Source organism: Xiphophorus hellerii, chromosome 20, assembly GCF_003331165.1.
Source record: "Xiphophorus hellerii strain 12219 chromosome 20, Xiphophorus_hellerii-4.1, whole genome shotgun sequence".
NCBI lineage: Eukaryota > Metazoa > Chordata > Actinopteri > Cyprinodontiformes > Poeciliidae > Xiphophorus > Xiphophorus hellerii.
Window position 1 is genome coordinate 13,829,820 of NC_045691.1, and position 13,473 is coordinate 13,843,292.

Consider the following 13,473-nt stretch of genomic DNA (forward strand, 5'->3'; position numbering starts at 1 on the left):
GAAAAGCTAAAATTGCTATTGTCAAAGCATTTTCAACATATGAAATGTTTTTTCTATTTTTTTTTTCTTCTATTTGTCATTGCTTTATTGAACTTTCAAATTGCCACGTAAGTCAGGGTCGTTTTGACTACCACATAATACATATTCAAGATATCAGTTAATGTCATTCTGACTAGACAGAATGTTAATTAAGATATCTTAAATAGAAAAGCTGTGTAATTCAAGATATCTCCAAATCATTCAGAGATATCTTAAAAAGAATTTTGACTAGTCAAAATTACAATTCAAGATATCTTAAATTTAGTTTTGTCTAGTAATTATTTGCTTTTAAGATATCTATAATTTAGTTTTCACTAGTCAAAACTACAGATTTCCTATTCAAAATAAATGTAAGATATCTCGAATGTTGTTGTCATTCGAGATATCTTTAATTAGAATTATGACTAATCAAAACTAAATTCGAGATATCTCGAATTTACTTTATGATTAGTCATAATTTGATTGTAGATATCTGAAGTGTGCATTTCAGATAGTCAGTAATTCATTGTAGATATCTGAATTGAAGTCTCCATACAACTCTATGATAAATCTGACGTCATTTCGACTAGTCAGAATGTAATTAGAGATATATCAAATAGGTATTTTATCAAGTCAAAATATAATTAGAGATATCTTAAATCGCTAAAACGTCTAGTCATAAAACAATTTGAGATATCTGGAATGTAAGGGCGGCAAACCGAATTTATTTTAAAACGGCTTGCCGTAGGTTAGCCCCCCTGTTAAACTCGTCTGGAGCCGAGCCTGTCGTCGATGGAAAAAGACAAAAACTAAAAGTAAGGTTTCCGAAATATAACTTACCGAATAACCAACGCAGCAATTTCAAACATGGCACTCCAGCGGCCTACTTGCCGTCACTGCAGCCTCCTCGTAGGTCAAGTAGGCCTCGATGTCCATAATCGATCAGCTGGCAGCTCCAGCTGCCATTTTATCTCCTCAGATGTTTCAGGGGACGCCAGCAACCAAACAAACCGCCGCTGAGAGGCCATGGTCGGGTCTCTCCTTGTGTGCTGCTCTGTTTGGACACAAAAAATTACTTCACTAACCAGGCCCAGCGGCAGAATCAGCTGTGTGCCGCCTCCCCCTCCCCCGAACTGGAAGCCATTTGTTGTTTTTCACTTTAAAGTGGCTAACTCTCTGTTATTCCTATATTGATTTGATACAATAAGGGCTTCCGCACTTCCCATAACTGTGGCTTCTGTCACTTTATTCAGCAATTAAAACTGTTTAATCCATTGTTAACACGTCGTAACCTGCTTTTCCAAGCCGCCTTTAAACGTAACATGATCGTCAAGATGCTCGCCCTGGCTCTACACCTGTGCAAAGGAGACCTGCTGCTGCTGTGAAGAGCTGCACACGTGTGTTAGAATCATAGCAGCAAACCAGCAAAATGCAAAGACCTTTGCACGGTTTTCCCCTCAAACTAACCGACTAACTTGAGTAATGCTGTTGGATGCAGGTAATGTTAGCTAAGAGATGACAAGCTAATACCAACACAGCACCTTAAGCTTGTTAACAAGCAGCCTGTAGGCTACTGGTGTTGTTTTTGTTCAAAACTGGGAAGTACTTGTTACATTCGAGTAGCTTTTTTGGGGGGGGGGGGTAAGGTACTTGTAGTAGTTTTATTGCACTGTACCCTTTTCTTTTACTTGAGTGATATTATTGCTACGTAGATTAATTTTACACCCACAGAATAAGCCGATGCTATATGGCAAGCCGTATTAACATAAATTCGGTTTCTTCTGACTATCCGTAATTACGTTCTAGATATCTAAAAATGCATTTTGACTAGACAAAACTACATTTTGACTATCTGGAGCGGTAACTTAAGATATCTGCATTTACATTCTGACTAGTAAGAATAATAATTCGAGATATCTTCAATTACATTTTGACGAGTCAAAATTCCTTTCAAGATATCTCAAATTACGACACTGGTTCCGTCATTAATTACAATTTAAGATATCTTTAACTTAATTATGACAAGTCAAAATAACAATTTTAGATATCTGAATTAAGAATTGCGTGAAAGCCCCTTTGTGCTGTCCAAACAGTTGCCTGCAGAATTTTATGTTTCCTGCACAAAATTGTCGATAAATGCCACAACATAGAAAGAGCTCGGCCATGTTGGATATGCAGAGAACTCAAAACTTCATCAACTATAAGACTGCTTCTCAAATCTGCAAAGAATTTCCTGTTTATTCGTTTCCGACAAACCGAATGCACTTAAAAACTGCTTTGAAAAGCTAAAATTGCTATTGTCAAAGCATTTTCAACATATGAAATGTTTTTTCTATTTTTTTTTTCTTCTATTTGTCATTGCTTTATTGAACTTTCAAATTGCCACGTAAGTCAGGGTCGTTTTGACTACACATAATACATATTCAAGATATCAGTTAATGTCATTCTGACTAGTCAGAATGTTAATTTAAGATATCTTAAATAGAAAAGCTATGTAATTCAAGATATCTCCAAATCATTCAGAGATATCTTAAAAAGAATTTTGACTAGTCAAAATTACAATTCAAGATATCTTAAATTTAGTTTTGTCTAGTAATTATTTGCTTTTAAGATATCTATAATTTAGTTTTCACTAGTCAAAACTACAGATTTCCTATTCAAAATAAATGTAAGATATCTCGAATGTTGTTGTCATTCGAGATATCTTTAATTAGAATTATGACTAATCAAAACTAAATTCGAGATATCTCGAATTTACTTTATGATTATGTAACACTCGCTATGTGTTTACAGTTAATGAACTCGTAATAAAAACCAGAGCTAGGTTCGGCTACTGGAGTAGTGAGAAGTGTATTTTGAATTAATGACCACAGACCCAAAAAATTTAGTTAAAAACAGCCGGCTTATTATTTGTTGAAAGAACAATAAAAGAATAAACAACAACAATGTTACACAATTAACACAAAATGACACAAATTCCAAAAAAATATAATAGTTTCCAGTTTCTTTCAGAATATTTTATAAATCTAAATTAAGGATACTATTTATTTTACCTAGGTTATAGTTCTATTTAAGCTCTAGTTAATACTATTTATCTGTTTTAATTTACAGTTTGTTCTAATCTGTTTAATCTATTTTAGTTCTTTGGTGTTTCCCTTAAGGAGTAAAAAAAAACAATAACAGCAAAACAACAACACAGCAGAACAATTCAGCAAGGACAGGTCAAACTGTGCTTCAGATTGATGTCTTGTTTCCTCCGATGATCCAACAGTTAATTCTGTTTCAGTGACCCACTGCTAATGCGCACAACAACATAGGCAGGTCATACCAAGTTGCGGGGTTGGCAATGTCCAGCAGAAGGCGTAGCTCCTACTAGATGGTCATTAAGCTCCCGGGTTGGCTCGCCATCTCGTTCTCCTTAGGAAGATCCAATTCGGTGATGATCCGAGACTCCTTAGTCCAAATCCCAGCCGAACGTAAGAAAATAAAAAAAACAGCAACAACAACAAAAAAAAAAGCCTGTTGCCAACAAAGAGCGACAGTTAGCAACAGTTAGCTCCTCTGCTGATAAGCCGTTAAATTTTCTGTTGACAAGAGCGGCTGTTGGCTTCAGCGAATCAGCTGTTACTCCTGCTGACTTCAGTTGGCTTGCTGTTAGCACCAAGAGCAACAGCCAACGCCTCCGCTGATCAACCTCCGCTTCAGCTTTCCATTTAAATTAAATAATGTTTACATTATCTAAAAAAACAAAAGAACAAAATACACTTCCAACTCACCAAGTCCAGTTCCACAACACACAAAGATGATCCCGAACACAGTCAGGGTGAGGAAAAAAAATAATGCGAAAAGCTCCTTTTCAAGAAATAAGACAAAACAAAACAAAAACTCGTCTTAGACAGCAAGTCAGCTACGAGTAGTCAATTTCTCTTATCTGTCTCTCTTTTTTCTTCTTTTTTTTCCCAGCACAATCCCGTTTGCTTCTGCGCTCTCTGCTTGCTTTACGCTCTCTGCTTCTTCTCTCTCTCTCACGTCAGAGAGCGCAGCAACCCGATTGGCTGAATTTAGTCACATGGATTACACATAAATGTAACCCTTCAGAATAAGAGAGTTCGCTTGACAAAGCAAAACTGGTTTATACAGTTTCTCTAATCAATTAAAATATCAAAAAAAATCAAAATACAGCAATTTTATTGTCTCTAATTGTTGCTCTTTTTATGTATATATATATATTTTTAACAATTTTAAGATCGATTAATTCCCTATTTATTCTCCTATTTATTTATTTCCTATTTATCTAATTTACTATTATTTTTATGAAGAGGCTATTTCAACCTGGGTTACACCCTCCCCACTTAAATCTATGCAAGTCCCTTTTGCATACTATCCAAATTAAACTAACTGGACCTCAGGGATTTCAATAGAACTTGTGACAGCTTCACTTAAACTTTGGAACAGGGATTGAACTACACTGACAAGAGGGTTCCCTAATTTGGGGTAGGTTAAGAATTTTGGTTTTGTTTTCTGTCGGGAAGGTCTTTTAGCAGCTTGCTCTGTCTCAGTGTCATGTCCTTTGTCCTCACTGGTCATAGGTTCGGTCTCATTCACTTCAGTCTGAGTCACTTCCATAGTATTATCTTGACTAAGGTCTGAAGCATTTCCCATCTCATCAAGGTGAGTTTCTGGTAACCTGACTATTTTAGGTTCAGATACACTCAGTGTTTCCACCGAGTTGTCCATTTCAGGTAAGTTGTCCATTTTTTTTATATTGTTGTCTGCTGACACATTATCAGATAATGTGTTTTGTTCTGGGACATGAGTATGGTCTGATTTAAGCTGCTCAACAACAGGTTTCAGATAAGTTTTAGAAGGAACGACAACCTTGTATTCTTCAACCACCCTAGAAATTTCTTGCAGAGGGCCGGGAGTGTTATACAAAGGATAGTTGTCTTCCTCCTCTGAGTTGTACTCAATTTCAGGTTCATCATAATCAGTAGTGTGGTATTGGCGTGTTTTTGGGCGGCTGGAATTCTCCCGGACCACAGCAGGATTCTCAGGGACAGCTGGCAAGAACCCACAAGGTAACAAAAGGTCTCTGTGGAGAGTTCTGGTCGGACCATCCTGGTTCTCAGGTTTAACTGTATATACAGGTAAGTTGTCTTTTTGATTTACAACTACGTGGACAACGGATTCCCACCTGTCTGATAACTTGTGTTTACCCCTAATCCTAACATTCCTTACCAACACACGATCACCAACATCCAAGACAGATTCGGTTACATGTTGGTCATATCTGATTTTGTTCCGTTCAGCCACTTTAGCAGCATTTTTACTAGCCAGTTGGTAACTCTCTCGAAGGTGAGATTTTAGAGCTTGGACATACTGCGAGTGGGATTGTTGCTGGCGATGACTCAAAGTAACATTAAAAGCAAGGTCTATGGGTAATCTAGGCTGCCTACCAAACATTAACTCGTATGGTGTAAACCCAGTACTTTCATGTTTGGTACAGTTGTACGCATGTACGAGGGGCTTCACGAAGTCACGCCAATGTTTTTTGTTCTCATCGGTGAGTGTACCCAGCATGTTTAATAAGGTTCTATTGAATCTCTCTACTGGGTTTCCCCTGGGTGGTAGGGTGATGTTCTGACTTTCTGTATTCCGGCTAGGTTACATAGCTCTTTAATAGTTTTTGATTCAAAGTCTGCTCCTTGATCGCTGTGCAATTTTTTCTGGAAAGCCATAGTGGATGATAAAGTTTTCCCACAGGGCTTTTGCTACAGTACGAGCCTTTTGGTTCGGTGTAGGAATTGCTACAGCATACTTTGTAAAGAAATCAGTGATAACAAGGACATCTTTAGTATTGCTGCGATCTGGTTCGATTGTCAAAAAGTCAATGCACAGTAACTCGAGAGGTCTGGTTACTTGAATGTTTACTAGAGGCGCTGCCTTCTCTGGCAGAGTCTTTCTGCAAACACACCGGCTACAGGTTTTGATTTTTTTATCAATATCTGAGGCCATTTTTGGCCAGAAAAATCTGGTTCGGATCAAATCAAGGGTTCGGTCAAAGCCAAAATGACCCATGTCATCATGGAGGCTTTTCAATACCATAGATCTGAGGCTTTCAGGGAGAATAAGTTGATACTGGATTTCTTCACCTACTTGCCTTTTTCTGTACAAAATCCCATTCTGCAGCTCAAGTTTGCTCAGCTCACGCAGAAAGATGGAAAGTTGTGGAATTTCTTCTCGCACCACAGGAGATGGTGTTTCACCTGTTTCCAGCTGATGTATGATTTCATTGATAGCAGGATCGCTTCTTTGACTTTGACTCAATTCTTCTTCTGACATGCTTGGGATGACAGGAAAAACGCTGCACTGATCAAAACTGTCAGGGACCGCGCTAGCAGTCATAGACAGAGATGTTACAAGGGGACAGGTAAGATCATAAAGATCTGAATCAAAAGACTGAAATACTAGATGTTTTTCACAGATTGCATTTACAGCACAAGTAGGAACATGAGTGAAAGGATCTGTGCCAGGTAAGTGATGTTGTACAAATTGGCGAATTCGCTCCTGTTCTTTCAGGGAGACGAGATCATTTACTGGTTCAGGATGTGGGCGGCGAGACAAACCGTCTGCATCCGTATTCTGTTTTCCAGCTCTATACCGAAGCTGAAACTCAAATGACGATAAAGCAGATAACCAGCGATAACTTGTTGCATCTAACTTAGCGGTGGTTAAAATATAAGTTAGAGGATTGCTGTCAGTTATCACTGTGAAAGGACTACCATACAAGTAGTCACAAAACTTTTCCGTTACCGCCCACTTGAGGGCAAGAAACTCAAGTTTGTGAGCAGGGTACCGGCTTTCGCTTCTCGATAAGCCTCTGCTCGCGTATGCGATAACGCGCATCTCTCCCTCTTGTTCCTGATACAGAGCTGCTCCTAGTCCAGTTGTACTGGCATCTGTATGTAATACATACTGTAACTTGGGATCGGCAAAGCCCAACACTGGAGCAGTAGTTAGTTTGTGTATTATTGTTTCAAATGCTCGTTGACAGCTCTCTGTCCATCTCTCCCCAAAAGGAGATTTTGGCTGAAAGTACTGGTCACGGTTTAGCCGAAAGCTACTTTTCTTGCGCAGAGAGGGATATCCTGCAGTTAAGTTAGTAAGGGGTTTAACGATTTTGGAGAAATCTTTAACAAACCGTCTATAATACCCCGCAAAACCTAAGAAGGAACGGAGTTCTTTTAGGTTTGTAGGGCTTGGCCAAGTTGTTAAAGCAGCAACCTTTTCAGGGTCTGTTTCAACACCGCGCTGAGAGACTATGTGCCCCAAATACCTCACAGATGTCTGGAAGAACTTACACTTCTCAAGTGATAGTTTTAGACCATATTCTTGGAGACGATTGAGCACATTGAGAAGACGTGTTTCATGTTGTTCAAGGGTTTCTGAAAAAACTATAAGGTCGTCCAAAAAGACCAAGACTTCCTTAAGGTTTATGTCGCCCATACACCTCTCCATCAGCCGTTGAAACGTGCTAGGAGCATTAGTTACACCCTGCGGCATACGGTTAAATTCGAAAAATCCCAGTGGGCACACAAAAGCTGTCTTGTGCTTATCTGCCTCCTCAACTTCCACCTGGTAATAACCACTTTTGAGGTCCAGGACCGAAAACCATTTCGACCCACTAAGGGCTGAAAAAGTTTCTTCCAGATTAGGAAGTGCATAAGCATCTTTGATTGTGTTCTGGTTTAGCTTTCGATAATCGACGCAAAGTCGTACATCTCCATTTTTCTTCCTTACTACCACGATGGGTGAGGAAAAAGCTGACTCGGATTCACGGATTACCCCTGCCTCTAACAGTTCCTGCAAATGACGACGTACAGCATCGACGTCTTGTGGTCGTATTGGGCGAGGCCTGTGTTTAAAAGAGGTCTGATCGCTCAGTTTGATCTGGTGCTTTACTTTATTAGTACATCCAAAATCAGTATCATGCTGCGCGAAAACCTCTGGCATAGCATTCAACTTCTGCATAATTCGCTCTTTCCATTCAGCAGGGGCTGGGGAATCTGCAAAGTTTAAATTAAGCTCAGCAGGCTGTGGACTAGAAGTTTGGTTTGACTCATCAGAGATATGAGAATGGGACAAAATCTCCTGCATAGCATGAATTTCAGCAATGACGCTGTTTCTAGGAATAGCTATGTCATGTTTACTTTCATTTCGCAGGACCACAGGAAGCTTATGCGATCGGTTCTCAGGAAGGGTGAGTAAACAGTTAGTGACCAAAACACCACCTGGTAAGGAAGATGTATTGGGGGGCTCAACTACAATCCACTTATCTGGAGTGTCAACTTTCACATGAACTGACCCCTCCAAGACTTTACTTTGGCCTGCAGGAATGATTTCAGGCTCATTTCCTGACAGTCTGACAAGACCAAGATTGCTGGTCTCTTTCTGCCTGTGTCTCTTTTGTAACACGCTCAGCACCACTCTGTAATTATAAGGAAGGGTACTGGAATCTGTGTTAGTGAGAGAAAAACTTTCAAAGAGAAGGTCAAGGGTATTAGTGCCAATCAAGAGAGAAGATTGGACACTGGAGCGCGTGTTGGGAACAACCAACGCAAGAGAAGACACGATAATTTCATGTCCAAAACTGTTTTTTGGAAATGTGATATCAATACAAATATAGCCTGAATATGGAATATTCTGACCATTTGCGGCTTCAACTTCAAGAAGGTCGTGTATGGAATGGATCTCCAAATGTGAGAGATAACTATCATAAAACGACTGTGATACGGTTGTCACTTGTGACCCGGTGTCAAGAAGGCAATTACAAGCCTGCCCATTAATTAGCACCTCAGCAGTGTACTTGGCTCCAACTAGGCCTTTGGGTAACTTCACTTTGGCTGATTTGTTGTGATGGAAACGTTTCCTGTTTTTTCTTGAATGTTTAGTGGGACTGGTTTCACTAACAGCACCCATTTGTCCCGCAATGAGGGCCTCCTCTAGTTTAAAGACTGTGTTTGTTTGTTCTGTTCGTCCCAAAGTAACTGCTTTGCTTTTAACTGCTTCCTCTTATCAGCTACAAGGGACGGGTTTGATTCATTGGAGCAAGCTGAAACAATATGGCCATCTTCACCACATCGAAAGCAATACCAAGGCTTCGGCCTACTCTTTACAGTTTGGACTGCCGCGGTTTGTTCAGGTGCTCTAGGCTTAGTTTGTGTCTTAGCTTTAGGTGCACTAGCATTTTTCTTAATAGAATTTGGTGGTTTTAGTTTAGCCAAATGACTCTGCAGCTCAGTAATTTGTGCTTTTAGTTCTGCGATCAGATCACTTTGGGGAACCACAGGTTGAACTACTTTTTGGGGTTTCAATCTTGTCAGCTGACTCTGCATCTGGGTTATCTGGGTTTGCATCTCAGTGAGATTGTCTTGCACTGTGGGTTCAAAAAGGTCAGAAGTTGCAGTAATAGTGTGGGAGGCTACTTTTGGTCTAGTAGCAGCAAAGTGTTTTTTCATTCTACTCTCTTTTGCACTATGCTTGTCTTCTTCAATTCTCAACTGCAACAGCAGCTCAGTGAATGAAGGGGGTTCATTTCTTTTTCTTTCAAGCTGGAGCTCTGCTAGTAAGGCATTGTCCCAACATCCACGGCAGAACTGACGCAGAAGGTGTCGGTCTGCTTCAGTGGGGACTGCTCCGCCTCTGCTCAAAGCTTTAGAGAGGACTGTCTGCAAGCGATGAAGGTAATGTGATGCTTTTTCACCAGGGTCTTGGAGGGTGTTGAGAAATTTGGCAAAAAGCTCATCACCATCTTCTACTGTGCCAAAAGCTGAATTTAACAGTTCAAGATAAGCTGATGGTAATGCTGTAGGGCCCAAGGGTTTTACTACATCGGATGCAGGTGGCATCAGACTGTCTAAAATCTTTCTTGAGCATTGCAAGACAGATACATCTGGATCCTTAAGTATGAGCTCAACACTGTTGCGCCATGTATCAAAATCAGCCTCGTGACTAGGACAAGGTAATTTGCCTGAAAACTGCCTCAGACGAAAAGAGGCACTCACCTGTGAGACTGGGGCTTCACTTCGCACTATATGCTCTACAATTACTTTTTGCACCTCAGGGTGAGTGACAAGGTTCTGTGATAAGTTGGAGGCTAGATTGAGTCGAGGTTGATTAACTGAGTCAGAGCTGCTTAGAGTAGTTTTAGACTGCTCTGCATTTTTATTTTGAAAAAGTTGGAAATTTTCTTGGGTTGGTCTGGCAACTGGGTTCATTAACTCACTTTGTGTTTCGAGAGTGAAACTCTCAGTTTCAGGTGTCTCAGAGCTGCCTGTGACTGATTGAGAGCATTTGGACAGATGCTCATGCAGGACAGCTTCAAAGGATTTTCCACCTAATTTAGCAATTTCTTGTAGCTCACAAAAAAAACGGTGGGTGGCTCTGTCTGTGACGTCAGACACGTACTCACTGGACAGGGCTCTGATTTGATAAGAGACTTTGGTTGAGCTCTCAAACATGTAAGGGAGTAAGGGTTCAAGTGCTGTCAAGGCAGATCCACTCTCATACTCCACAATGGCATTTTGGTGGTAAGAGGACTGCGAGTCATCTACTTTTAGGATTCTCCTTATCTTCCCATACTTGTTAAGGAAATCTAAGACATCCTCATCAGCCTCCGTATCGGCAATACCACTGACAATGACCGAGTTCGGGACTTTGACGTTTTCTCTGTTGACTATTTCCATATTTTCTGTTCTTGCTGAACTTGGCTTTTTTTTTTTTTTTTTTTTTTTTTTTTTTTTTTTTTTGATCAGGGTCAGAAATAAATTTTATGCTTCTATTTCCTACTCCTGGCTGGCTCGCCACTTTCTGTAACACTCGCTATGTGTTTACAGTTAATGAACTCGTAATAAAAACCAGAGCTAGGTTCGGCTACTGGAGTAGTGAGAAGTGTATTTTGAATTAATGACCACAGACCCAAAAAATTTAGTTAAAAACAGCCGGCTTATTATTTGTTGAAAGAACAATAAAAGAATAAACAACAACAATGTTACACAATTAACACAAAATGACACAAATTCCAAAAAAATATAATAGTTTCCAGTTTCTTTCAGAATATTTTATAAATCTAAATTAAGGATACTATTTATTTTACCTAGGTTATAGTTCTATTTAAGCTCTAGTTAATACTATTTATCTGTTTTAATTTACAGTTTGTTCTAATCTGTTTAATCTATTTTAGTTCTTTGGTGTTTCCCTTAAGGAGTAAAAAAAAACAATAACAGCAAAACAACAACACAGCAGAACAATTCAGCAAGGACAGGTCAAACTGTGCTTCAGATTGATGTCTTGTTTCCTCCGATGATCCAACAGTTAATTCTGTTTCAGTGACCCACTGCTAATGCGCACAACAACATAGGCAGGTCATACCAAGTTGCGGGGTTGGCAATGTCCAGCAGAAGGCGTAGCTCCTACTAGATGGTCATTAAGCTCCCGGGTTGGCTCGCCATCTCGTTCTCCTTAGGAAGATCCAATTCGGTGATGATCCGAGACTCCTTAGTCCAAATCCCAGCCGAACGTAAGAAAATAAAAAAACAGCAACAACAACAAAAAAAAAAGCCTGTTGCCAACAAAGAGCGACAGTTAGCAACAGTTAGCTCCTCTGCTGATAAGCCGTTAAATTTCTGTTGACAAGAGCGGCTGTTGGCTTCAGCGAATCAGCTGTTACTCCTGCTGACTTTCAGTTGGCTTGCTGTTAGCACCAAGAGCAACAGCCAACGCCTCCGCTGATCAACCTCCGCTTCAGCTTTCCATTTAAATTAAATAATGTTTACATTATCTAAAAAAACAAAAGAACAAAATACACTTCCAACTCACCAAGTCCAGTTCCACAACACACAAAAGATGATCCCGAACACAGTCAGGGTGAGGAAAAAAAATAATGCGAAAAGCTCCTTTTCAAGAAATAAGACAAAACAAAACAAAAACTCGTCTTAGACAGCAAGTCAGCTACGAGTAGTCAATTTCTCTTATCTGTCTCTCTTTTTTCTTCTTTTTTTTCCCAGCACAATCCCGTTTGCTTCTGCGCTCTCTGCTTGCTTTACGCTCTCTGCTTCTTCTCTCTCTCTCACGTCAGAGAGCGCAGCAACCCGATTGGCTGAATTTAGTCACATGGATTACACATAAATGTAACCCTTCAGAATAAGAGAGTTCGCTTGACAAAGCAAAACTGGTTTATACAGTTTCTCTAATCAATTAAAATATCAAAAAAAATCAAAATACAGCAATTTTATTGTCTCTAATTGTTGCTCTTTTTATGTATATATATATATTTTTAACAATTTTAAGATCGATTAATTCCCTATTTATTCTCCTATTTATTTATTTCCTATTTATCTAATTTACTATTATTTTTATGAAGAGGCTATTTCAACCTGGGTTACAATTAGTCATAATTTGATTGTAGATATCTGAAGTGTGCATTTCAGATAGTCAGTAATTCATTGTAGATATCTCGAATTGAAGTCTCCATACAACTCTATGATAAATCTGACGTCATTTCGACTAGTCAGAATGTAATTAGAGATATATCAAATAGGTATTTTATCAAGTCAAAATATAATTAGAGATATCTTAAATCGCTAAAACGTCTAGTCATAAAACAATTTGAGATATCTGGAATGTAAGGGCGGCAAAACCGAATTTATTTTAAAACGGCTTGCCGTAGGTTAGCCCCCCTGTTAAACTCGTCTGGAGCCGAGCCTGTCGTCGATGGAAAAAGACAAAAACTAAAAGTAATGTTTCCGAAATATAACTTACCGAATAACCAACGCAGCAATTTCAAACATGGCACTCCAGCGGCCTACTTGCCGTCACTGCAGCCTCCTCGCAGGTCAAGTAGGCCTCGATGTCCATAATCGATCAGCTGGCAGCTCCAGCTGCCATTTTATCTCCTCAGATGTTTCAGGGACGCCAGCAACCAAACAAACCGCCGCTGAGAGGCCATGGTCGGGTCTCTCCTTGTGTGCTGCTCTGTTTGGACACAAAAAATGGCTTCACCAACGTCTTCGGTGGAAGAAGACAAAAACTTAGCATAAGGTTTCCGAAAAATAACTCACCGAAACTTGGCGTCACTGCGGCCTGCTTGGCGTCACTGCGGCCTGCTTGGCGTCACTGCGGCCTGCTTGGCGTCACTGCGGCCTGCTCGTTGGCCTACTTTCAAGTACAAGACGCCAAACTAGGCCTCGTCGAACACCGACACGATTTCAGTCGGATCCACAAACATTTCAGTCTTTAGGCTGGCGTCCACTCGGATTCCGCGTGTTGGGAGATCAGAGAACATCGTTTTAAATCCACGTCCCCAAATTCATGAATGTCAGACTGACAGTTCCGTGTCCGTGGAGTCAAGTGCTAGCAGGATCTTTTTTTTTTTTTTTTTTAAAAACGCTCATGTAG